Below are 27907 nucleotides of genomic sequence, written 5' to 3'. Positions count from 1 at the left end.
TCTCTGAAAGTCACTTATATAGCTTCAACCCTTTGCTTAGTGTGACCTGTAAGATTTTGAAGAATATTGAGTCACTGAAAGTCGTACAGGTTGTATCAGTCAGTGATTACCAGGCAAGGGTTTCTTGCCTTTGCTATGAAGTAGCAAGTGGTCAAGTATAAACAGTGGATACAAATTCTGGAACTGATCAAGAGGGAACTGAAATATTCTACCCATCTCATCTATACTAAGAACTCACTATCTGGAATTGTTAGTGAAAATGTTTACTTTTCTCCAAAAGATCATAATGCTCCTATTCATTCACAGTTATCAAAATTAATTCTTGGGCAAAAGTTTACTAAGTCAAAATCTTTTGCAAAAATGCAAATTTTTGCTCTTATTTTCATTAAAATTGATTTCTTTGTATTGGTACTTTTATAGTCATGGCATACATACATACATGCATATATATATATATATATATATAAAATCCAGACTTCAACAGAATGGTTGTATTTTCTTCCTTTAAAATAAATCCCAAAAGTTGGGCTTCCTGTTCTAATGTCAAAGTACTTAATTTTAATAATATACTTAATTTGTAACATGGTTTCATTCATTCAAATTTCAGATTTTATTCATCCTTAATTACACTGCTGTAGTAATAAAAATAATACTGACAACTAAAACTGGATTTTGAAAGCTGAACATCTAAATATTTTCAAGTACTCTATTGTAAATTTTAGGTTGGAATAGCCATCAGCAGCAGGCTTTAGAACACATACAGTTAGTGCAATTTGATAAGGAATATGTTAATTCACAATATTTTTGGTATCCTAAGTGTAGATCACATCCTAATTTTGAAACTGTTTGCTGAGATGCCTCAAGATACCAGAAATAATAATTTATTATATTTTTTGGATTTTTTACATTTTAATTTTAGATTGATTCAAAAACTTTTCCTTAAAACAGAATTTATAGACATACTTTCCTTCTAATGCAATAGGGCTTTTTCTCAAGAAATAGCGAAGGGGTTCTCCAACCCATTAAATCACCCAAAAAATCACTCAGAGTCTAACGGAGGTCTAACAGGTAGGGTCAGAAGGACTGCATAGTATGGGCATTAGTAAGGTAAGTAGGGAACATCTCTACTAAAAGGTGGGATTTAAAATTTCTAATTATCTTTTCAGTGACTTTGGCTCCAGGTGCCCAAGAAAGCTGCAGAACAATTCCTCAGACACTGTTACACTAAAAAATCTGTATGACACTAAAAAATGGACCCATCCTCATTGAATTGCCTGGATCCTGCAGTGAAAAGCCAGGTCCCACAGTCCTGCTCTTCTGCCAGTCTGCTTCCCTGTGACTTGAGGGACCTACCCAAACCTACTCAGGCAGAAGAATCACATCTCAGCAGGGAGGGTGAAGCTAAAAATACAAATGAAGGAACAAAGTTAGCCTGGAGCTCCTTCTGTCTCCTTACTGTTTGTACTGGGTACTTTGTCAGCTGCCTTGCCTTTCCTTTAAGGATAAAAAGTGAATGTAGAAAGGAATGACTACCAATGCCATGAGCCTGCAAATCTGCTCAGGTCTGCTTACTGAACAAGCTATAAATATAGCCACAGCTGCTTCTCTGGGACCTTTCTTTTACACTTTAGGCACAGAGTTTGTTATTCATCATGCCTATGCTGTTCTAGGCTGCTCATTTCTTCTCCTCCTCCTTCTTTCTCCTCCTTCTCCTTCTCATTGTTGCTGCTGCTCTTTTTGCCATTTGTTTTATAAGTGTGAAGGTTGGCCTGACTGTAAAAACATCATATAGTCACTTTATCTCTTTCAGCCTAAGATTTGTGCAAAATCTATTAGAATTGTTGCTTCTGAAAATAAACACAGATTTACAGCAAATTCTACTAGAACTGAATGAAAGATAGTGAAACTGTAACTTCTCACTTGCCACAGATGTTAGAACAGGTACATGAAACAAAATGCAATAAATATGGCTTTTGCCTTACAAGTTTCCCAGAACTCAGAAACATGGTTTAATTTGCTCTTACAATAAAAGCTAAATATATTTTTCCTTTTAATGAAAAAGATATGGTTTTGTAGCATGAAATTTATGTATATTTAAAATTTTAGTTATTCTAATGGCTTTCATAGTACTATTGCCTTTTTCTTTTTTTATTTTTAATTTTCATACTTATTTCCTATTACTTTTTAAAAAGACTCTCTCTAATTACATGTGCAAAGAAGCCACTGCAGTCAGAATCTGAAGAAGAGCTGAATAGGACACAATTTAAAAAATGTGGTAAATGCAGTGGTTTGTCTTGAAGTGTAATTGTATATATAATTTTATTTATTTATTTATTGTCCCTTGGCAATGTTCTCCTTTGACATCTGGGTTCTCTTGTCAGCCCCTTGCTACAGCTCTCTCTGCAGCTTTAATATTTCACTGTTTATTTTTTAATTCCCACCTTTTTCTGACTCATTCAATAAATAAAAGAAGAATTCTCTGTACTGAATATTCATCCAGAACTTGAACTGAGATCTTTAACCTGGAGAACTCATAGAACTTTTGCTGTTCTGTCCACACCAGGACACATCCTGCAACTGTTCTCAGCTGGGAGGCAGCAGGCTTGGAGCACGACCACATACTCAGTGCAGATCTACCACATGATGAATGTTTACTGAGGCAACAATATTGAAAAATAATCCTCCACAAAATAGCCCAACACACCTCTGCTCCCAGAAACCCAACAAAACAAACCAAACAAAAACCTGCCAAACCAACACCAAACAACACCCCACTCCTGGCATTTCTTCCCTAATCTAGTTGCTTAAGTGGGGGAATTCTAAAGAATGTTTTAGGTTTATAGCTATCTTTCCTTCTTTGAGAGACCTCAGCAGGAGTACAAGCAAGAGAAAAGCTTGGGTAAGAACAGAAGGAAACTTTGGTTGTGCTTCACAGAGAGAACAAGATAAACAACATCTGCCAAAACCACATCCTGGTTCATGTATTGGGTTTCCACAGCAAGGTTTTGGTAGTGGGGGCATTGCAGGAATGGTTTCTATTAGAAGACAATAAAAAACTGCCAAATGTCAGACAGAACCAGTTTCCACCAGCAGCAGGATGGACCTGTCTCTGGCCGAAGTTGGGCCAGTCAGCCCCACTGGTAGCAACTCTGGAATATCATATTTCAGAAAGGGTAAAAATTTCCACAGAGCCACCAGCCAGGACAGAGAAGTGAGGAAATAGAAAACAAGCAGCCCTGAACACACCAAGGTCAGTGAAGCCAAGAGAGGAGGTGCTCCAGGTGCTGGAGCTGAGATTCCCCGGCAGCCCCTGGTGCAGACCATGATGAGGCACTGTGCCCCTGCACCCTGTGGAGGTGCAGGTGGAGCACAGATCCACCTGCCGCCCATGAAGGACCCCATGCCAGAGCATGAAAATTCCTGAGAGGAGGCTGTGACCTCATGGGAAGCCCATGCTGGAGCAGGCTCCTGGCAGGACCTGTGAGCCTGCAGAGAGAGGAGCCCACTCTGGAGCAGGTTTGCTGCCAGGGGGGTGACACCATGGGGGTCCCACACTGGAGCAGCCTGTTCCTGAGGGACTGCAGACCTGTGGGAAGGACCCATGCTGGAGAAAGTCATGAAAGACTTCATCCCATGGGAGGGACCCCATGCTGGAGCAGAAGAAGAGTGGGAGGATGAAGAGGCAGCAAAGACCTTTAAGAACTGACTGTAACCCTCATTCTGCATTTCCCTGTGTCACTTGGAGAGAGGAGCTAGAACAGCTGTGAGTTCAGTTGGGCCCAGGATGATGGGTGTGGCGGGGAAGGTGCTTTTAGATCTGTTCTTATTTCTCACTATCCACATATGCTGTTAATTGTCAAAAAATTCAAATAATTTCTCCAAGCTGAGCCTGCTTTGCTGTGATGGTAATTAGTAAGTGATCTCCTCCTGTCTTTACCTCAACCCATGAGATTTTCATCATATTTTCTCCTCTGCCTTATTGAAGTGGGTGAGAGACTGAGCTGTTTGGTGGGTACCTGGTGATTAGCCAAGGTCAACACACCACACCATACCATTACCCAGATGGAAAAAGGGAATATACTTAAGGTATAGGCAAATTTTATTGAAATTATGCTTCTTATAGACTCAGAAATAATTTCCCCTCTATTTTTCTCCCTTACAACTGTGTGGTTTGTTAGCATTTTTAAATGGGAAGCTGGTGGCTCTTATTTTATAGAAGCAAAGGACCTTATTTGATAGGAACAAGAAAAATAGAAATGACAAGGAGTTATATTTTCAGAAAAAATAAAGGAAATCAAAAATTTATTAGGTATTTTTTAAAGTAGAATCATCAAAATATAAGCATGACACTTACATAAAATAAGCATTACATGTGGCAAAACAAAATATCTTTTTTTCTGCATCTTAATGTCAAGTGCCCAGTTATGATAGAATTTGGATTTCTCAAAAAAACAGGTCTGTAAAGTGAAATACTGATAATGACCTAAGGAGCAGAGAAACTGTTTCTGCCCTTTTAGAAGAAATAGTATAGTAAAAATGTCAACTTTTCTTTTTTTCTGTCAGAATAACTTTATTTGCTTAATAAAAGGAAATTTTCATGTTCATGTTAGAACATATAATTCGTTGATTAATCTATCCCTATGGAAATTTTATTGATTTAATTAGGTTGTAGATTATTTCTGTAGCTCCTTGTATTGGAATACTTCCTACAAGTGAAAACAAGTGTACTTAAAATGGTAGGATATATATTCTATGCAGTTATATGTGAAAGTATCCATAAATTGTATAGATTTGTTATTATAGCAGTCACAACAGTAGTAACTTTAACAGATGAGGGCTAAAGAAAAATCCTATTTTTGATTATTTGCACTTGCTACAAGAAACCTTCTGGCAAATTTGCTGGTTTTTTGAATTTGAAAAAAAAAAAGAAAGTATTCTCATAAAACACATTTTACCACATGAAATAGGAAAGTGACTAGATAGTTTGATCATTTTATAGGAAATAATGGACTAGGATCATATACCAAGGGACTTGAGCACTGGAATATATAATTTTCAGGTGCCCAGTATGATCTGTGAAATACACAGATTTTAGGTAGCCAAGGAATGTTATGCTAAGTAAGTTTAGTTGCTGAAGGTACTGGAAGCAGGTTAGCTGTACCACCTGCAAAGCATAAAATACATATGGAAAAGAAAACACTAAAATCCATGTTTCAGAGCAGCCAGTTAGCTGGCTGGACTATAATGCCAATAACTTTTTCTTCCCCTGAATTTCAAACCAGAACAGTTACTAGGTTTGGAAACAGCACCCCTCTAACACAGATGATCAAACAAAATGGGCCATGAATATGCAATCAGGAAAAGAAATGGAAAAAATATAGAGAGAGAGAGGAAGAAAGAAAGAAAGCCATTTAGTTATATGCCTGAGAGTATCGTGATTGGTGAAAAATGTAATGTGCCTGGTCTGTAAAATAAAAACTTTGAAAGTAGGTAGTAACTTATCCCCAGGGCAGTCTCATCCTGAATAAACTAAGGTAGCTAAGGTATGAAATTGAAATCATATGGTAGCTAAGCAAGATGCAGGACAAATGGATCCAGACCTAAGCTTTTATTTCTTTTTGATGGAATGTTAACTCTGTAAACGATTTTAAGATTAGGCATGAGGCAAAGCTGCTAAACACCACTTATATTTTAAACCCATGGTGTTGAGTATCTATGATATGCCATTGTGGGATGCTAAAAATAAGATAAAGTCAGATTGAGGCCTTAGATGTGTCAGGATACATGAGATTGTGAATTTCACTTACATTAAGTCATCAGCAATATATAAATATATGCATTTTAAATGTGAACAGTGCTGCCTGACAATTACAGAATGTATTTATGTGAGTAGGCAGGTAGATCAAAACACAACAGCACCAAGATTAATGCACCTATTGGTTCCAAATGACGTCTACAAAAAATGCTTCAGTCTTGCAGAATGTTGTCATTGTCACCCTCTCCATAACTTACATTCAGGCATTCCTTCAGCTGACCCTTGCACTCTCTCCCACACTCAGAGGAATTTGCTGCTCTCCTCATGACTGCTTGAAAGAAGTGCTACAAGGGATAGAATTGGTTCCAACAGAGGGGAATTTTCTGTCTGATCCAGTGTCATTACCTGCAAAATAAAATGTGACTGTTGGCAGGCACAGGACATGCTTTCACACTATATGATAAGACATATGATAAGCCACTTAAAGCTGGTCTTTGTCCATTACTAGTGTGACTTATCAAAATTTTCAGTACCCTCTTTTGAATGGTTTTAATATTTTGTCACTCACTACTCAGGGCAATACTGTGAAGCATAACCAAGCCCTTGGAGAAATGATGGCTCCTCCTGGAAGAACAAGAAAAATGTCAGCATAGCATACACTCACTGACATGATTTATTAGAACTTTCCTGTGTGATTTTGAACTCTCCATTGTTATAAAGGGAAAATATTACTTAATTCTGGAAGACTTCCCTGAGAGAAGCAAAATAAACTTTCTTTATGTGAGCAATTTTGGAAAACTAAGTGAATTAAAAAAAAAAAATAAACCTGAAATGTTGATACATACCTATGTGCTCATTATTTCATAAACATATTAGATATTACTCTAGCAATCATGACAAGTTGTTATGATGCACTTCTTTAGTTTTTTATAAGTACCTAAAATAACAGATCTTAATTGACTCATTAAATACTCTGAATTTTTTTTAGCAAATCCTAGGAAACATAAGTATCCAGATTCTTCAGGGTTCTGGGCCTACTTGGAAATGTGGAACATCCTCTCATTTGAATAAATATTGTGTGAGTGGTTTTGAAGAGGATATCAGCAGAAAGCCCTTCATGGGCCGAGGCCACAAGACTGGTGGTTATCAAATAGTGTTCTATAAACCTAGGAAAAAACATTGTGATTTTGTGGTTGTTTTTCTTTCTTCGTTGGTTGGCTGGGAGGGGTGGTGTTTGTTTGGTTTAAATTTTCCCTTTTTAACTTGAGCTATTGATTCATCTCCTTTATTCTTTTTTATCCTCACTTTTTGGAAAGGTCTATCAAATGGCCACATTTTCTTCAAAACACTCTGTATGAAATTTTTTTAAGTAAACAAGCCATAAATATTATAGACTTAAAATATTTATAAAGTCTATTTATGCTCTGATGGGATATTTCAAAGGTCTTCTAAATCTATTTCAGTTATGGGATTTTTCTTTATTCCTTGAAAGCCATGAAGAAGATAGTAAAATTCAGAGAAGTCTGTTATTCTATCACATTTATAATGGCACACTTAATGACAATATATCCAGTGAGATGTAAGGAAGTCAGAGGACTTCAAAAGTTTTATTCAGGAACATTAAAAAGATTTACGTTAATGCCTGAAGCTTGAATTCAGAATCTCCAGAGATAAATATATACTGTGCTGCACCATAGCCATGCCATGTCTTGAAATACTTCCAGTTTATTTATTCTTAGTTCTGCCACTCAATTGCTGCACTCTGAACTGTGTAGGAAGACTGATACCTTAACTCAGACTCCTACCTCTAATAATGAAACAAGATACAGTACACTCTTCTATGAATTCTTTGCCTTATTATTCATAGCAACTGATTAACTTATACTACCAGAAGTAAGGCTTAGAAATATTCTTTTTTTAATGGCTCCCAATTCAAACTTTAAGACTGAGAAAATACAGCTTTGCCGAAATATTAAACACAAGGCTGTCTGGAGAGAGTCATGGTTGTTGCTATCTGTCTTGTTTCTAGGGTAAAACTGAACAATACATCTTCCATGAAGATTTCCATGTGTAAAAGTAAAGTATACATAGAAGTGAGAAAGATTACTCCCACAAGAAAACACAGTGGGCATAACTGTGTAGTAGCTCAGTGTTAAAGGGACGGCTTTACAAAGGAAGACATTCATTCACAGAACTTATCCTGCATGAACTACAAAGACTCACATAGAAGCTTAGCTGAAATGGAAACTGTCAAAGAATTTTTTAGGGTTTTTAATAGTCTTTTCTGTCCTTTATGCATGTTTATATATGTAAAAACCACAGTAGCTCAGAATAGCAAGACAGACCTAACAGATTAAGGAATTCAGTAGTTAAATACAGAGAGGTGCTGATAGTAAAGTTACTTTCAATTGACAACAAACAGATCAGCCAGAATATTTATCTGAAATATAGTAGTCTGTCTTTTATGTAATTATATGTGGCTCCCATTACTAAAAAAGTTCTACAAAAGACAGGTTCCAATAACAAGAAGGAAAGTAATAAAAGATAAGCATCCTCCCTCTTTTCATTGTTGACATTTGTTCTGTCATCTAAGGGCGACGTTTAACTGATGTGACTAACAAATATGCCATTTTTAATATAGAAACAATATTATTATTATTTTTATTAAAGTTTGGAATAATTATCTCAGATATTAAAGCTTGGAATAATTACATCTAATGCATGTGAAAGAAACAGCAAGGAACCATCACACTACTAACTCTTGTGAGTGCTACTAAATGTTGGAAAATTAGCAATATCAAAATATCTAATTGAGAAGGACTAAGTCATGACTAAGCAACAGATTTTGAATCACAAAAATAACACAAGACATTGTATAGTCCATGCAATGCAGGCATAAATTTTTGGTGCATAATGCCATTAAGCCTGTGTGTAAAACAAAAATATTTGAGGATATCTAAAGGAATATCCCAGTTCTCCAAGTTGTATGAAAATCTGGAGGAACATAAAGACTATTTATTCAACAAGGGCATAGTAAAGCTAGAAGTTATTTAAACACAAAAATATTTGGTTTTGACTAACAGGTTGTTCTTTATTTTGTGTCTGGAATGTTTTTTGCTAATTTGTTATCAAAATAAGGACTATTATTTATCTAAAAGTATAAAACTAAAAAAACAAATAAGACACAAGAAATGTTCTTAAATTGCTGATTGTCAGGAATAAAACAAACTAAAGTACTTTTGATACATTCCATTATGTATGTCTCTGTTAGTATTCTATCTGACCTTTGAATTAAGCCCAACCATGTTGTCAATTCAAGGAGCTTTGAACAAGGATTTGGAAAGTCTTAGATGTTTTCCCAAATGACACAGCAGATTGCTTTAAAATCAATTATGTTACCATTAGAAATTGGATTTTTTTGAGTCTTATATTAATGAGATAAGGAAAGTTAGTCCTGAGATAAGAGTTCTAAACCCATTTTCCTTCATTTTATATACACTTTCTGTGGATTTCCTACTTCATGTATAGGCCAGAATGCCTCCTGACATCCTAAAGTCAAGGAAAGGCAACACTTTTTTCAACCTTATATTCTCCTGGAACATGAAAACCTGTTTTCACAGCATGGGTTAGAATTTAATTAGGAGCTATATCTATAATTTCTCCTCTAATTTTTTGTTGCACATATCATCACTTCTAGTAATACTCATTTGCATTGTTAAGACTACATTTCCTAGGCCTGTGGATTTCTCTGAATGAGGCTTGATGAATGGGAAAATAAAAAAAAAAGGAGTCATATCAAGACCTGAATTATTCCCTCAGTACAATCTATCTTAGAAGTCCATGAGGTAGGAGATTGCCTGATCTCACCTTCCTCTTTAATCAAGTAAAGAGATGTTTTGTGAGGACCTTTGAGCCTGTGGGACCTGATCTGCCTTCTGTGTGACCTGCAGTGCTGGGGTTCAGCTACCTGTGCCCTTTGTCTGTGCATTTTGGTGCAGCCCAGCCGTGTGACCTTGGCTTTGCTTTAATGAGGAAAAATGTTTAACTGTAATGGACCTTGCAAACTAAAACCTTACAAGAGAAAGGATGTAAAAAAGACAGGCAGAAGTAAATCTGTTTAGACTCATGGTATTTCAGGACTTAAAAGAAAAATGCTGACATGAAGGAGTGTAAAAGCCCAAGAAAAAAAGCAGAATGAGAACGTAGCAAATCAGTAGAAAAAAGGCTGACACCAGACCTTTTCCAGAAGCACAGAAAGGAAAATATTCTCCATTTGACTGATAACTGTCTGGACAGTAAAAACTCCCAGGAAGTTTCTACAGGTCCTGTAATTCTGATAATCTGAATAGCATAGTTGTCTGATACTCATGTAGCTCCTGTATATAATTTTTATATATTATTTTTACAGAGTTTTTTCCTTCACATGGTAAACGATGTGTTAAAAGTAGAGGTGGGCATCTGTAGTTCCTAGTGTTTCTTCAGTTACTACACAGAAAATTTAATAAGTTAGTTGGTGTCAAAGTTTAGATCAACCCCATATACAGAGAGTTCTCCAGTATTTTGAGTTAGCAGCCTCTTACTTCTCAAATTTGCAGTGATATTTGCAAATTTCCTCAGAACTGAGGAAAACAGCTGTCCTTGAATTTCAGTATCATGTTAAAAAATAGAACACAGAAATTTGAAATAACAAAAACAAAAAGTATGATAAAAGAATTGCATACTATTCACCCTCGGAGAAACAGACATATCAGCTCCAATTTAGTTTCTAGAGAAAAATAACTTCTTAAATGAACTAGTTTCTCAGGTTTTAATATTTTACAACAAGTTTTTCTTGTAAGGATAATTGTTCCTTAACTTTAAGATAAATTCAAACATTCTGTGTAATGCACCATTAAAGATGAAAAAAACTTCAACTCCCTAGTAAAATATAAAGCTGATCTGACATTTTAAAATCTTATCCAAATATCTCCTTGATGTATTCTGAGCATGATTTTAATGAAATTTCATGCATTTTCCTGCAGAAAATAATGCAAGATATTTTGATTCTGAAATCTTATCTTTCAGAAATTTCAGGGCCTGTGGAGCCAGATTTTAAACTGTAAATTTTGAATTGTATCTGGAAACAAAGCAGAAGTCCAAAATGCTTCTAGAATGAACCAGTATTTGTTATATGTAATGAAGTAAAAAACATATTTAAAATTAATGATGGAGCTTTTTTTATTTCCTGATCAATATAAAAAAATATTCGTGCCTATTGCTGTTAACTGAAGCATCTAGGATTATTTAGCACTTTATCAGCATAAAAGGATCAAGGTAATCAAAGTTAAAATGATCATTCTTGTGAAGCAGATTTCTCTTTTTTTTTTTTTTTTCTTTTGAAAAAAATCTTCTTATTTGCCTGAACTGTGAGCTTGGGCTGTCTGACTTTTTACCTTAAGTGGATATGCCAGAAGACACCAAAGACATGTTATCTTCGAAGAAAGGCTTTATTAGAACTCAAAATAATAAATCAGAGCAGATAAGGGGTTCTTTGAAATGGGATCTATACATGCCGATCCATCAGCACAGCACAAAGCCCTGCCTGACGCGCTCACAGGCGAAACTTGTGTTTCAGATAAGTGCAGATTAACCTCAGGGGAGACATCCTCCAGGCAGAGCGATTGCAAAGCAGGCTTGATGTCATCATCAGAGCCTTGTTTAGCCAAATATTCCACATTAATTTTCAGAAAGACCACAGAAAAATTAGTGTTTGATCACTTATTATTTACACCATGAGACTGACATGAAGAACAGATGTATCAAAAAATGCAAGCTAATGAAAGGCATGTACACCATGGGTACACAGTACCTGCACGGTGGCTCTCAGAGATGATTTCACTGGTTATTCTTCAAAGCAGAGACACACTCATGTTTTTCATCACATTTTCTTCAATCTTCCCTATTTTGTACATGCACCAGAACATATGCAAGCAAACACACTCACACCTAATACCAGATATTTGTCAGAAGCATGAACACTAGAGCTGCCATGAGGGCCACAGAAAGGAACGCTGCTTTGTATTTAAAATGCTGGTACTAGCACCCTAATTCCTAATTCCAGCCCTTCCAGGCTGCCATCTCCCTATTATGGCATTCACCATGTTCACCCACCAGTCCTACAGACAGCAGGAGTCAACCGTCATTGCTGTGATTATGAAGTGTGTGTGAGGAGCAAACTCCTAAAACCACATCTCCTGCACACCTTGGCACGGATGCAAGTAAATATATCACAGCACATGGCTAAGGCCCTCAGAACAAGGCCGGGTATAAACAAGTGTTACCTTGTGCTAATGACTTCGGTGATGACAGAAAGTTACAGAGTAGCAAATGCAGGGCACTTGGTATATTTTACTTGGAATGGGACACCACTTGACACAACATTCCCCAAACTTCTGGCTTAGCCCTGGCACAGAGGCAAATACATGGGCCAGATGAGAATCTGACCTCACCTCTTCAAAGCCACTATTACCTTCACAATTACCTTGTATTATTGTGACCAGAGAAAATAAAATTTTTACTGTGCACCCAACCTGTAAATCTTGCAGTTGCTTGTTTTCTCTATCAATAACACCTCATCTAAGACATGACCTGCTCAAAAAGAAAAGTCCTTAAAAACTTCTGAAAGTCACTAATCTTCCACAAGTCTTAAACCACTCTCTTCTCCTCTTGGAGTTTCAGAATCTCTGTAACATATTTGAAGGTTCCAAATTATAAACTTCCTCATCAAATCAAAGAATGGAAAATATATCACACCTTTCACCAAGTAGTACTATGACACTCACAAAAACGATGTTTTAGTTTCAAACCCTGAGTTTCAAATACTTCATTATCAATATTTTTCCAGGGAAAACTTGAAAAAGCAAGCTGAATAGTGAGGAAATTTAGAGCATGCTTGCAGTCTTCTGGTGGGCAGCAAAATAACTGTTTTAGTTAGTAGTATGTCAGGGTGAGAAGACGTTTCAGATTGTCTTAGGTAGAAGAGGAGCTTTTATCTGTAGGCAGATTAAAATGTAAGAGAACCAAGATGCTATTTAATGGGGTATTCAGTTGGAGAGGAAGAGCTATGTGAGAACTATCTAAAATATTCAGTAGTCTGGCAGTTAGTTTTAAGCAAGAGTGATAATTTGGTTTTTATTTTTAAAATCAGAAACAGAGTCAACCTGTACCCTCATCATTAGCAATACTTTCCAAACTTATATGAAAACAAATGTTTAGTTCCATCAGACTCATTCTCATTGACATTACATGATGACATTGTTAATTTTTGAAATATCGGAAATTACAGCAATTAATTATATCATGAGGCTGGAATGATCTTGCCATCACTGTTAACTTTGAAGGCTAATATTAAAAATGTGTGAGCTTGAAGAAGATGGCATTTTTAATTCTCACTTCAGCCACCTACTGTGTCTCTTCAAGGATTCATATAGTTCATTTAACAATGCTTCAGACTGCTTTTTCCATACTTAGTAGAATAATTGACATGCATGTTTGAAAAGTTATTGCGGGATTGTGGGGGATGGGTATCGCCTTTTATCTTCAATAATTTCATTTATGGAAGAAACAAACTTTCACAGAATTAAGGAAAACTTTAGGTAATTTTACAGATTACTTGTTAACCTCTGATTAAAAAAAAGGAAAATGGACACAGCTCCTCGTGTCCTTGACACAAGCCCTAACAGGAAGAGAAAACTGAATATTTGTTTTAACTCCTGCCTAACCAGAGTAATTCTCTTCCCCATACATAACCAGTAAAATTGAATGCTGTAATACTTGGGGCATGACAGTTAACCCCCTTCTTTTTTCAAGATTTATCACAAGTGAACTTCTAAAGTCAAAATTGAAGGTTCAACTGAAACTAACATATTTCTCTGATTTCATAAGTAGAATTACAGGTCAGACAGAGAGGACAATTCATGAGCAATGAGCTCTTTTGAGTTTTGGAGGTTGTTGTTAATCAAAGGTCAATATTGGTTACCTGATTTTTTAAAATTTACATTTTATAAAAAAAATTAAGGAAATTTTTAGGCATTATTTGCAGGTTATAGTAAAACATATTGACACCATTGTACTATGTGTTAATAGTTTAAGAGGCCTTATAAATTTAGTCCGTACTTCTCCTAGTTTCCTGCAAGAGATCAAAAACAGGAGAATATACTTGCCTAAAGGAGATACTTATTTTTTATCTTTGAAGTTAAGATGATATTGTCAGTCTTAATGCTATTGAGAAGATTCAGCAGATTTTTAAAATTTTACCTTTAACTCTAAAAATATAGGACTGCAAATATGCTGAGATTCAATGTTCATGAGCTATTAACTTTCCTGGTCCTACTAAGTTCTTATTTCTGAGACCTCTTCTCCTCAAAAGGTTTTCAAAAGAGTTAGCTTTCCATTTTTCAGATAAAAATTAATTTATTCTTATATCTTGTCACCTCTCATCAGCAAAAACTCTCACTGAATAATAGGGCTTACTACAGACAGGTGTTACGCTTTTAGTTTTTGTTTATTTTTCATTTAGTTATAATTGACACCTTGAATCTGTGATAGACAGTGGCACTCCATCATTGCAATATTTTTTTTTTACTGCAGGTACTTGCTTCTATCTCTGGTACAATATTAAAACAGAGTTTAATAAAAAAAATCAATACTCTGAATTATATTAAACTGTTAAGAACTGATGAGCATTTAAAAAAGTTGCTCTCAATCCATGTTAGATAAGAAAGGCATTTTGCTAGCATCAGAACCCTTTTATCAAACCATTTCATCTGACATGGTGCAGAAGAGGAAAACCTGCCACCTTTTAAGACACACACACACATACACACATATTCCTTACTGTAATCCAGTTTTATTACAGTGCTAATTCTGTTTCATTTTCATAGCTATGACAGAGAATTTCTGAAGAGTCTAGATATATTTGTAAAATGGAAGTAACACTTTTTGTGATGGAGTAGTTTTGATACGCAGATACCTGTTTCCATACCAGTAATCTTGTGTTGCCATTCACCATTTATTTTTCTATACTTCTATATTAATATCTGTCTTCTCAAAATGTGTATGATTAGTTGACTCCTTTGTAGTGAGAGAGTGACACACAATCAATACTGTCAGTAATTATGTCAGGAAGATTACAAAACAAAATTTTCAGAAACATTCCCTATTTTTGTACGCAATGTATATTTTTACTTTATATTTCTTTTTATCATTATTTCAAGAGTATGTTGGTAAAATAATTAGATTTACTGTCCTGATTCAGTTCACCATTATCCATCTTTAATTGTCCTTGCAAAAAATTGAAGAATTTGTAACCTACTGGTCTACCTACCATTGTTACCTGAGCAGCACTGAACAGCAGTGATGAAATGCCAATTACTGATGGAAACGAAGGTGTTCTCTTGATGTTCCACAAGCTATGGACACAGACATATACTTGTTGACCATCCCTCAAAGTACTCACTAAGCAACATTCATCAGCAAACCATGGCGATGTTTTAACATGCCACCAAATTTCCAGCCTGACAAAACAAGACAGTATGACATCTCCTTCCCAACAGTTTTAACACACTCATATATGAGATTTCTGTAATTACAACTGTGTTTCTAAAACACTATTTGAAAATTAGACTGAAATGATTGCTTGTTTGTTCACTTGTTGCTAAAGAAGCGGGAAGAGGACTTTCAGTTCACAAAATAACAAGCTTTCAGGGTCTTGTGCACCCTCACTCTGCAACCTCTCTGCCCCACTCCAGGAGCTTGAAAGAAAACTGCCACCTGTGATGTGGTGCAGCTCTGCTCCTTTGCACGTGTCTGTGATGCCATGATATCCCAGATAGACATTGCTTCTGCATCCCACGATGTTGTAGTGTGTTCATTAAGTTCATTTAATTCCTCCCCCATTTTATGTATCTGCTCCCCCCCATTTTGTGTAAAATGGTTCTGCCCTCCTCAGTTTTCCCGCCACAGCCCTGCCAGTTATATTGTCAATCTGTTAGGTTATATAATTCCCCCTCCCCATTTTCCCTTATATGTATGCTTTTTCTCCTCCCTGGGCCAAGTCAATCACCCCCCACTCCACCTAGTATTCCAGAAGCTTCTCATCTTTGGGGGTTGTGGTTGGCTGTGGTCCCGGGGCCCCTCCCATACCTGGTACCTATTGGGCTCTCCACTGTGTCATTTGTGTTAAGTTCATCCCCTCTTCTCCCCCTATTGGTCTTCTGTAAACCCCTCCCGGGTCCACTCCTTCCCTTTATAACCCCTAAGCACCCTTTGTTCTGGGTCAGTCGCTGATACACCGTGGGCTTTCCAATAAACCAAGTTTAGTCCCCGGCGAGTGTCCAGCTCCTTCCTTCTCGTCGTTAGCAGCGATCCAGTCCGCAGCCAGCACAGCCCGAGGCCTTGCGACGCCGAGGGGCGCTGGCAGACCATGCAGCGAGGTGTCAGCTTAACCTCAGCTAGCCGGACTCTGACCTTCTCTGCTCTAGAAGGCTAGATACTTGTCGCTGCACCACAGGACTTTACTGAGATCTCCTTTGGATAATATCTATTTTCTCTTTGGTGTTGAAACACTATTTCCTTCAGAGTTTTGACCCCTCAATTCAAAAAATTCTCAAAAAAAAGTGAGAAGTGCCTATTAGTGCCTGTCTAGTATTCATTTTGATTTAGTCTACCTTTTGTGGTCTGGAAATGTCCTCCATCTTTTTTTTTCTCTCCTTACTTACAGTTTACTCTTTGATGTGTTCCATATGCATCACTCACAGCTTTGCAGCAGTTCAAGTGAAAGAGACAACAGTAAGGTAAAACACCCTAAAAATTTATTTTCTTATTTTCCAAGATAGGACTGCATATTTATTCCTTCTGCTAAATCTTCATGCTACTAAAATAAAATAATCCTCATTAATTTCAGACCAAGAAAAAAAAAAAGAAGAAAATTCCCTTGATGAAAAATTGTTTCAAAAGTCAGGTATAAAGCACATCAGCAGAAGAGACTGGCTATTAAAAAAAAAGGAAAAAGCAAGCTAATTCTGATCAAATAAAATAATGTAAAATGTTTTTTTTCTGCAATATCAATTTCTGCACATATTTTTCAGGAAAAAAAAGACCTGCATGTGGGATTGTCTGGAAGTGGAGGGAGGATATTGGTTGAGTGTGTCACTTAGATTTTTTTGACTTTGTATGGGCCTAATAGACTTTATGACTAACAGAAGAAGAGAATAAGAGCAGCCTTTGAGAGCCCAGAAACTGTAAACATCTACTCAATACTATCGGTACTGATCGTCATGGATGCAGTCTACAAACTTCTGGTTTTTTCAGGTACAAATTCTTCTGTTGCAAAGACAGGACAAGCCCAGCAGCAGCAGCCTTCAGGATACAGCAAGAGGTTGGTTCATTTCCAGCAGCTGTTTGGAACAGAGTAGTTCTAAGTGAGCCATTTCAGCAACTAGAAATTGCAGCCATCTACTGGTAACTGCCAAAATGTCAGTCAGGCAGAGACTTTAGGGCTTGGCATCTATTTATATTATCTCCCCAGACACATCCAGACTTACACAAGTAGTTGAAGAATGTGAGAGCTACAGTGTGACGGCTGGCCCTTTTGAAACTATTATTGAAGCCATCCACTACTGTATTTGAAGCTCTCCACTACTGTATTTTTTACTCTTTTTTTTTGCGTCCACACACTGACACAATTTTAACATTTAAGACATTTAACACGGTTTATAAAAATAAATAGGAATTTAATAATATACCCTTTCATGTTTTCCCTACTTTTCTTTTTTTATTTTTCTTTTTGTTCTCTAGTATTAGGCTCAAGTAGAAGTATTAACTGATAAATCTCACCCTGTGGTTGTAGAAAAACAAATGTACTTGCTGTTTGAAAGAGCAGCTTAGTGGTGGTGGTCTCCTTTCTTGAAACTGTACAGAGCATGCATTATAAAGCACTATTGAAGGTGCTTTTATGTCCAAATGACTGACTTCTACTGTAGAATTCAAATTTTTATTTATTTAATTTCTATTAGACTTAGAAGATTCTCAAAGCCTGAAGGTGGAAGAATCCTTATTGTTATGATCTCTGGCGCAATTCCTGTCTGGTTGCTGGGTCACATTGCTTATTAACCATGCTAGGAATGTAGAAAGATTCTCTCTGTTGCTTTGGGAATAACATGTTTTTGTGTTTTAACAAGGAGTAGACTGCTTTGGAGGGGCTCCTAGACAAGGGAAATCTCAAGGGGAGCATGAGAGACAGAAAATATTTGGACCAGGTACAGGATATGAAGGAGTTTTCCTTCCTTAAATCTTTTAATTGAATGACTGTTTTATCTCAAGATTAGTCATGGCTGTCTGGGTTATTTCACTTATTTGCAGGCAAGATCCATACCTTCTTTTCCTTTCCACCAGTCCCTGGATGGCAATTTCTTCTGAAGTTATATGTATGTGCAGTTCAGATTTTTAAAGCCCCAGAATGTCTGGTATCTTGAATGATATCCTAGAGTTCAATATTCAACATTTTTATTCTTGTCTTTATATCCTTTAATAAGAGCTAACAAATACGTGTTCTAGCAGGTAAGGAAAGGTGGTGAAAAAACCCCAAACTTTTCAATGACAGTTGTATTGGCTCAGTGATAAATAAGTAAGTGTTACTGTGCCTTGCCAGTAAATGCTGACTGAAGTCACAGGGTGCAGTAACAGCTTAGTGCATTTGACACTGGTGGAAAGTTCTGTGTAGTTTAACTAGCAAGCTAACTCTGTCAAATGAACAGTGGTAAGTGAGGTTCAAGACATGGATATGTGCCAGCTTGAAGTTTTCTTTTCAACTAGGTGTACAGCAAGTTTTTGTGTCCAACAAATCAGGGGAGTTCAATGCCTGTGACACTGGCATCACATCAAGTAAGAGAAGGACATTGTGACATAATTAAGGTGCCTGCTGTGGCTAAAGTGCCCTGCTAATTTTGTTTCTGTTAAGAACAGGATGAGTCCATTTCCCTGGACAGAATATCAGTCACCCATGCTTGTAACCCAGCTTCCAAGTGGAAAAATATAGCTTAGTTTTATACAAACAACATTTCCCTTGCCCTCATTGACACAGGATCAGTATATGCTTAAAAATGAAGCAAGAAAATGTACTTTTCCAGCTTAAAAATAATTCCATTATCTTGTAAATGATAATATGTCTTGGAAAAATGATGGAGATTTCCCAGATTTATTCTTTTAAAGGAAAGTATTCAAGATGAAACTAAAAAAAATTGGCTTGTATTTTTCCCATTTTAAATGGTTACACTTAAACACTCCAGTGTTATATATGTAGATACACATTTTTCTTGGAAATTCTCCTTTTTGTTTGTAAATATGAAGTTCTTACTTTTGTCCTATTGAGAACTATCCCATTACTGACATTTGTCTACTGAAAAAACATCCAGTTAATTGTTTACAATGATATGGCACATTGTATCCATCCCTCTTTTGTTCAAAGCAAAAACTCTTTATGTCATACACCACAGCAATTTAGTGAATGCAGCAGAACCATGGGATCTCATAGGACTGCCTAATGGAAACAAAATCAAATATAATGAAATATTAAAAATATATGCTGCTTTATTTATACAAGTGCACTGACAGAGTAGATCAGTAGTTCCAAAACAGTATACCATCAATATTTCTGTCCAGAAACTTCATCAAATTCTAGTTCCATTTCTGAGAAAAGAGATGGGTTTCTGGTACAGACTTAGTTTAGAAATCTGCCTATGATACAAAGTGAAGTGCAGTGCAGACATGAAAAAAAGTGTTTAGAAATCTGAGAGACTCTTCTGCTTAGTTGTTCCCTAAACTGTCTGATGATCAACATGGGCACTGATTTTAAAAACTTTTGAAGACTTGCTTACTGAAATATTTAGGAAATTTCTGAATTAATATTTGAGAATAATGTTATAGCAATCAAGCTTTCAGCCTAATTTCAAATTCATTGTAAATAAGAGAATAAACAAAAAATCATGTCAAGAGATAGTCTGATGCAAAGCAAAGCTGATCTAGTTTATGATTCCTCAATTGCATTTCTCTCATTGTCTGCTGCATAATTGTGGGTTTGTAGAGGTTTCCTAGATGACTGCATGTTTTCTTTATTTGATTCCCTCGCAAGACATCAGTTCTCCTGGTTATAGATCTCATTAGTTGATTTTCCATGAACAATTATCTTTGCATAAAGTATTTTCTTTTAATAGCGGTCATACCAACATGAATGTGTTGTCTTGCAACGTTGCAGTTCAATTATCCAGCAGAGGTACAGGGCTCTCAAGCTTAGAAGGCTTTTACCACTGTTTAGCCAAAGGCAAGAACAACGTGGAATAGGAAATCTTGAGGACCACATGTCCTGCATTTGGACTCCAGTTACCTTCATTTTTCACTACCTTCTGCCATGAAGACAGAGTAGTCCATTTAGAGATGGCTCAGGGCTATCATACCAAGGCATTGCATTGCACAGCATAGATTGGATACCACCAGTCTTGCCTGACTGACTCTTCTGCACTGCATCATCTCTCTTCCAGAACAGCAAATCTGTGTAATTTTTGACATTGCACATATCTTGTACAAATGTTTTTGTATCTGAGTCTCCATTTCATCTCCCCCAAAGTTACTTAGACTGTGATAATGGCTAAAAAATATCCTACTTAAAGTCAAAGAAAAGATCCAAAAAGCAGGAAAGATAGAGCATGTCACAAATCATTTAAACAAAAAAAGCATTAAACAGAAAAGGAAAGAAAGTGAGAAAATATTCTGTGCATAAGACCTGTGATCCAAAACCTGTGCAGTGAATGGGAGGACTTGCCATGGCTGGTACTGAATCAAACCTACACACAGTGCACTTGGTGACAAGTGCAAGTGTTAGAATCAATGTAAACAGAGGCAGCTAATATCAGAGAACATTTCAATGTGAAATTCTCAGTGAACCACCAAAGAAATTTTCTGATCATTTAGAACATTAAAGTGCTGACTGTCTTAGTTCAAAGCTTAACAGGTAATCAGTATAAGGACCTATTCTTTACATAGATATTTATCTTGAACTAGAATATTTTAAATTTATGAACATATGGAAAACTTACGTACAGATACCAATGTTATTCTCAGTTGTGAGAACTCTCAGGAAGGGCTTCCATTTGCTTTTCATGTCTGGTTTTCTCTCCTTTTATTTAATTTAACTTTTCTCAGATATCATTCTTTAGGCTGGTCTGTGCTTCATGTTGCAGCCCCTGTCCACTGTTCATCCAGCACTCCACCTAATCCAGGATCTGTCTCTGCAACGTTAAGCAATCCATCTCCCTTTAAATAACTTGTCACTCCTCTGGTGGACTGTACTTTTACTGTGTTTACTGTACTTTTTGAATTGAGAAATCAAGTTGAAAGCCTCTGTTTAAATGAATGTGTGAATACATGTACAGTAAGACTAGTAAGTCCTACACAATTAAGAAAATGCACGTCTATTTCTTAAGCAGCATCTTTAAACAATTATCACAATTAAAAAAAGCCCTAAAAACAAACAAAACAACAAAGCATAAATCCCACTCAATTTTATTTTACTTTGTTCTGCTTTACTTGATTTTATTTTACCTTCTGTTGTACAATAGCAGCTGAATTCTATGTTTTACACTGTGCACAAAGGAAGTATATTTGTCAATGCCCTTGAGAAGTGTTCAGCAAATAAATGTAACTTAATATAAACTCCAAAATAGTACATCTTTAACCTAAAGTTTTCAAATAATACATAAATTTTCCAGGCACATCTTGTTGGACACATGCATGTTAGCAGCACGTAAATCTAAGAGGTTTACTGAGTCTAAATACCTTAAGTATGTTTTAAAATGAGTTTACATTTACTTTATTTTGTTTTCATTTTTGAGTGATAAAATAGCGCCAAACACTGTTCTTTTTGCTTTTGATTAATTCTCTTACTGGAATGGTTTTTAAGAAGCAATAGTTTGGAACTCTCAGCTGCCTCACAGAGAAGCATAACAGAGGAAATAAAAGTTTCAAGTAAGTTTCTAGTGTTTTCATTTTCTTCAGTTTTCTCAGAAGCTAACAAGAAGAATCACCTTTCTTTGAAATTCAATGATCAAACCCATTGCAACCAATGAAATGAGACAAATGAGAAATGAAGCTTGAGTCTAGCTAAAGGCGGTCTCTGTAATGATCTCCTGAAACAGCCTCATGATGTCCACACACCCCCATGCCAAAATTCTAAGGCCACCCACAACTCACACTTATGACGGCAAAAAAACTCCTACATGTAACACATGTGCTGATGCAAAGTAGGAAGCTGAATCTATTTTAGAAGATTTTTTCCAGGATTACAGTCTGCATCTGTAAATGCCTGTTTGCATCTGCTGTAAATGTCTTTTCATTAGTCAACCACCTGCTAGATGAGAAGTGTTGCACTAGCAACACAGTATCTGTGAATATGCATGCAAAGTATGAGACCAGAAACTGGCATTGAGGAAGGTGGAATTTGCTGTACAGAAAAGTTGTTATTTTGACATATATACAAATTGAAGTAATTCCTTATGCAAGTGTTCCTTGATGAACATTTATTACTATTCGTTTTCTTTTGTCTGTGTGCAGAATGCAGACTTTCAAGCCAATGTTATTGGATTTATGAGGACTCTTCAGCACCGTGGATCACAGTGTTCTGCCAGATCATCAGCTGGCCCTGGCAGAACTACAGGGCCAATGGCTAAAGCAATTACTTTTAACTGAGAGCAGACTGAACCTAAAAATGACAAGTATGCATTTTCATGCAGATACTTTCTAAGAGGAGTGTCATCTATAACCTTTTGCATATCAAATACTAAACATTCATTGCTGATGAGCTGTAAGATGCCCAATAAGGCATCAGAGTTTGTTAATATGAAATGAAGACCAGGGAAAAAGTTAGGTGAACTTTGAAAAACAGCTTACATTTTGGAATTAATTACTTCCCAGCAGCCAGCCAATAAGAGTGATTCAGAGATGTCAGGAACTTATAAATCCAAACTACTGAAAACACTTCAGTTTTATGAGTTTGTGCGTGTCTGAAAGAAAGTGAATTTTGTACATCACATTTCACTATTCCACCTTTAATGGCTGGAAAAAAGTGGACTGATTCATATGCCACTGAAATCCCTCAGTCTTGAAATGCCATGTTCATACTGTGGGTAGTAAAAGTAATGTAGAGAACCATTTGAACTGGAGACAAGTCTGTCTTGAGATTAGAATGCAAATACAGCTTGTGCAAGTCCTTTTTGAAGCACATTAGGAAAATTATTTGGGATAAAATAAAATTGACCCAAATAATGTAGTTTTTAAGGTTTGAAGAAAAAATAACTGTTGAAATTGACACCATGTGTCTATGTAAGTAAAATAGTTAGGCTTGAAGATTAAATTTAATGTCTACTACAGAACTGTAACACTAGTGGGCATGTTAAAACTGTTTTGAAGTAAAAACTGAAAGTGAAAACCTCTGTGTTCAGGAAGCAGAGATATCTTCTTTCAATCACACAGTTTGAGAAGTCAGACTGACATTTTACTGTTCCGCTTCTGAACTTTGGATATCTTTGTTTTGATGCTCTATTCCAGTAAATTTTTGTATTTCCCTAATATTAGGTTCTGTTACTAATACCAAGTTCTTTCCAAGAGCTTCAGTACTCTTGGAACAATTATTAAAGATTTCTGTGCTCTGATCTGTTGGAAATGAGTTCTTGGATTTCTCACACAGTTTTAAGTTGACTTATAATACTCATAGTTTTAATTAGTATGTCTTTCATACAAAGATCATTGCTGCTTCTTATCCATATAGTAGTTTCAAAATTTTTACCTTTGCGCACACATCTTTCTGAACTATTCAATAAAAAGAAATATTAGAATATAGATTAAAAAACACTTTATACATTCACTCTTAATGGTTTAAAATAGAAGTTGGTAACTCCTATCTCATAAAGAAGTTAAATGAAAATAGGAGAATTTATTCAATATACTAAGAATACAAGCTGGAAAAATCTCAGTTTTACCTTGAAAATCTCTTCATTTACTAATCTGTCAGATTGAAAAAATAATCAAAAATTGCAATGCAGTTATTCTCCTACAAGGCTATAAAGAATAGGGAACATTTTTTTGCTGTTATCTAAACAAGAAGGTGTGAGAGGGCTTTGCTGTTGTTGGAGTCCAAAACAAAAACTCTCAAAGCATCAACAGCATCTCCATCCCCAGCAGAAAGGCTGATATCACAGCCCAGCGAGTGTGATGAGGCCATCAAGAGCTCAGGAGGAGAAAGGCTGACAAGGGCAACTGATGCCCCGTTCAGCTGCAGCCGAGTGCAGGTGACTCTACAGCAGCAAACCAGACACCGCCAGGGAAGTTTCCAGGGGCTGCTCTGTCTAGTGTTACACAGCTAGAACAACCCTAGGTTACCTTTATTCCTGCTTAACTAGCACGATCCCAAGGAATAACAGGTCTTAGCTCAAGGTTCATCACAGACCAGACGCCACTTTCCAGCTCTTATCTAAAGGCTCTGCTTTGAAGGGAGGTTGAGTAATCCAGCAGAGAAATTCCTGCTCCTGCTGGCCTTGAGGGCAGAGATCATTCCTAGTATATTTAATGGTACAGACACAGCCACATTCTCTCTTCCTGCCTAGTTTTAGGAGCAGTTAATAAACTAGGGATTCCTTAAATCTCCTAAAAAGAGGAGAATAAAGATCCATGTGGCAGAAAAAATGGCAAATTCTTTTGATCTTTCATAATCGAAGTAAGGACATTAAATTGAGTCATTAAAAATAAACTCTAATTCAAGAAACATCTTTTTTCTAGAGAGAAGAAACCAAGCAATATTGATGAAATTGAATGGAACACCCTTAGAAATTCAGAGGTCAGTTCTTCAGTCAAGTATGTGCCAATAGAGGCTTGCTTGCAAATTATATGATTGTGTAGAAACAGAGATCTAGAAAGAGCCAAAAAAAAATGTATTTCATTTATCCGGAGTCTAAATTTGCGTTTTTTTCAGTAAAAATGACAAAAATAATTTAAAGAAATATATATAAAGACAGAAAGTCCTCAAAGACTGTGAGATGATTTCAAGATCTAAATGGGAATATTAGCAAAAACTAGTAAGAATGGACCAAAAAAAAAAAATCACAGGAGTGATTTTATCTGCCGTGAAGTATTTTCAGCAGGAGCTCATAAAATCAGTTTGACCTGGCAGCCTCAGTTATAGAGAAGTTTGTATTCCTCTGTATTGAATAGGCACCAGTGATAAATCAAACATTAAAAAAAAAAAAAAAAAAAGTCCAAACAGATTAAACAGAAAGCAGGCCTGATGAAATCAATTGACCAGGAAATCTAATTAATAAATGTTTCCATCAGAAGCATTATCTAGTTAAATGAATGACAATACAGAAGTCAAAACTGTCTCATGCTACATCAATATGTAATAGTACTACATTTCTTTTGATCTTATATATCCATAAGAAATTGGTGGCCATAATCCATTTTAAACAGTCTAAACAAGGGTCTGTAGATTTGTTATGATCCCTAGCTGTTGAAGATTGAATAGACATGTCTTTAATATAAATGGTTGTCTTTATGGGGATCAAATGCAGTAGTGCAAATGAGATAAATGTAGTTTGCTCTCCTTCAATACATTAATATCCTTTAACAAAAATTATAATTTGTGCTTCATCTGTACTAATGCAATTATAAAATTTACTCAACTGCAATAAATACCATTATAGAAAACAAAAGTAAACTTGTCTTAAGATGACAGTATATCAAATGAACCAGATGTTTTCATACTAGAGCCATCAAGAGTTTGAATCCTTTATGATGGATTGAAAGCTCTAGTAAAAAGGTTTTTAAGAGCCAGAACAGACTTACTCTCCTAGCAGTTCAGGAAAATGAATCACATGTTTTTAGAAATTGGGGGTTGTGGTAGATTCAACATTCAATTACTGACTTGCTGATTCCAGATCAATGGCCTTGAGGGAAAGCAAGGTTAATTAAACCTTAATTCACTCAAGATAAATTGACATTTTTTTCTCACAGCAGCAATTGTCTAAGCAGAAATCTTACTAGTAGTGGTGAAAGTTGATACAAAAAATTAATCATCTTTATTCCTGTGTCATTATTTGATGAAGGCTCCCCTATGTTCCATGAATTTAAAATCCTATAGGTGTAACGACAGTCATAATATTTGCTTACAGTCATAATCTACAAAATATTTAGAAAAATTTAATGTTTTCTAAATATTTAATGAAAAAAAGTTTCATTCTAAAAACATTCTAAATTGTCTTAGAAATTAGTTGAGAAGTCCACAGTTTGAGATTACAAGAGCAAAAGAGTCTAGAATAAGCTTTACCCCTAAAAATTAACTGTTTGTTAATGAACACAACTTTTGTCAGATGCAAAGCTGGGTCACCACAGCTAGAAGCAAAGAATTCTGAAGTCACCTTTGAGACCATACACTAGTGAAAGAAGTTTTGGTGCATTTCAGTATTTGTGTGCAGTCAAAATATTACTTCCTTCACTTATTAAAAACTGGAACCACTCCAAAATTTATTATTTTTGGATATATTGGGTAATTTGGTTTGATACTTCAACTACACCATTGTGTACTAATCAATTGCTGAAAAAGCAAACAGAAAAAAAAAAGTGGTTTACATCACCACCATTTGAATAGTTATGTCAAGACTATTCTTTTGCTTTAGAAAAAATATTTTCTGCAGTATGTGTAAAGTTGCATGGATACAATTTAAATTGATACATATGTTTGTCTTCCTAGCTTGTCACTGACATCTGAAAATTGTGAGCAAAAAATTCTAGGAGTCTGATTAAGCTGCAATTTCATTCTTCATACAAACTGATTTGTAAATCATGTTCATTTTGCTTTATAGTCTGAAAAAATAAATGTCTCAATTTCTCCAACATTTTGTACTTTATACCACTACAGGAGTCCAAATATTTTTATTGATCCTCTTCTAACCAATGATATCATAAATATTACACAGAGTATTAAAATTTCACACAGGATGCATGAATCTTTAAGGACTGAATTCCATTTAGTGGTCTTAATTGCAGCATCTGTTCCTGTGCTGTAATGACATCAAAATTCATTACAGCATAGCATCATTACAATGCAAAAGAACATAATAGCATCATTGTCCTATAAAAGCCTTATAGCAGGCTAGATTTCCAACAAAGATGTGAAAGGAAAAATGATTGTTTTTTGAAGAATATCAATTTGATAGTAGTAATCTTTTTTTTCTCCCTTATAATAAGCTTTTAACTGTAATATTGTTTTCATGTGTAGAAATAAATGTTTTGTTTTTTTGTTTGCTTGTTTGTTTTGTTTTGTTTTAATTCCAAAACTTTCCTTTCCAAAATGTTCTTTAGTAAGTGGAAGTCTCTGGGGATCTTTTATCTACTTGATTTGAATTTAGGATCCTCTTGACTAATTTGGTAGTCTGAATTTTGCAAACCACGTTCTGTTACTTTTTGTAGCAGTCTGCAAATCTGCACCATGATTTGCAAACGCATTGAATATCAATTCTAAACAGCCTGTGCAAAAATTATTAGTTTCTGAACCAAGACTTTCATATAATTGAGAAGCAAGCAAAATCTCATCTTGAAGCAAGCAAAATCTCATCTTGAAGGCAGAGTCTAGAATCATCAGGAAAGTTAGATTCCCAATAAGCAGCTCCCCTACTTCCCTTCCTCCACCCCTTTTGGTAAAGAAGGGACACTAAATGAGATATTATGAGTTGAAATAAAGATGTACTGAAAGCAGAATAACAACAAGCAGTATAATAGCAAATTAATAGCAAAAGTATACAAAATACGCAAAAATACCCATTTGTGTTTTACCCACAAAAAGGTATTCGCCACCGGGAATGTTGCTGCATCCATGCCATTGGTATTCAGAAAACCTGAATTTGGCAAGGAGAGCTCCCACAGGTCAAAGTTACTCCTCCAGCCTGAGGAAAACAGACAGCAAGGACAACCAAACCATGAAATTTGGTTCATCCAAATAGGGATCACGCAGGTGTTAGTTGAGCTCAGTTCTCTGCAGTTGCCTGTGCTGCTGCCTCCAACTCTCGGCTGTCCTGT

Source organism: Ammospiza nelsoni, chromosome 2 (assembly GCF_027579445.1).
Source record: "Ammospiza nelsoni isolate bAmmNel1 chromosome 2, bAmmNel1.pri, whole genome shotgun sequence".
Taxonomy (NCBI): domain Eukaryota; kingdom Metazoa; phylum Chordata; class Aves; order Passeriformes; family Passerellidae; genus Ammospiza; species Ammospiza nelsoni.
The sequence above is the reverse complement of the archived record's forward strand: the minus strand, read 5'-3'. Positions refer to the sequence as shown.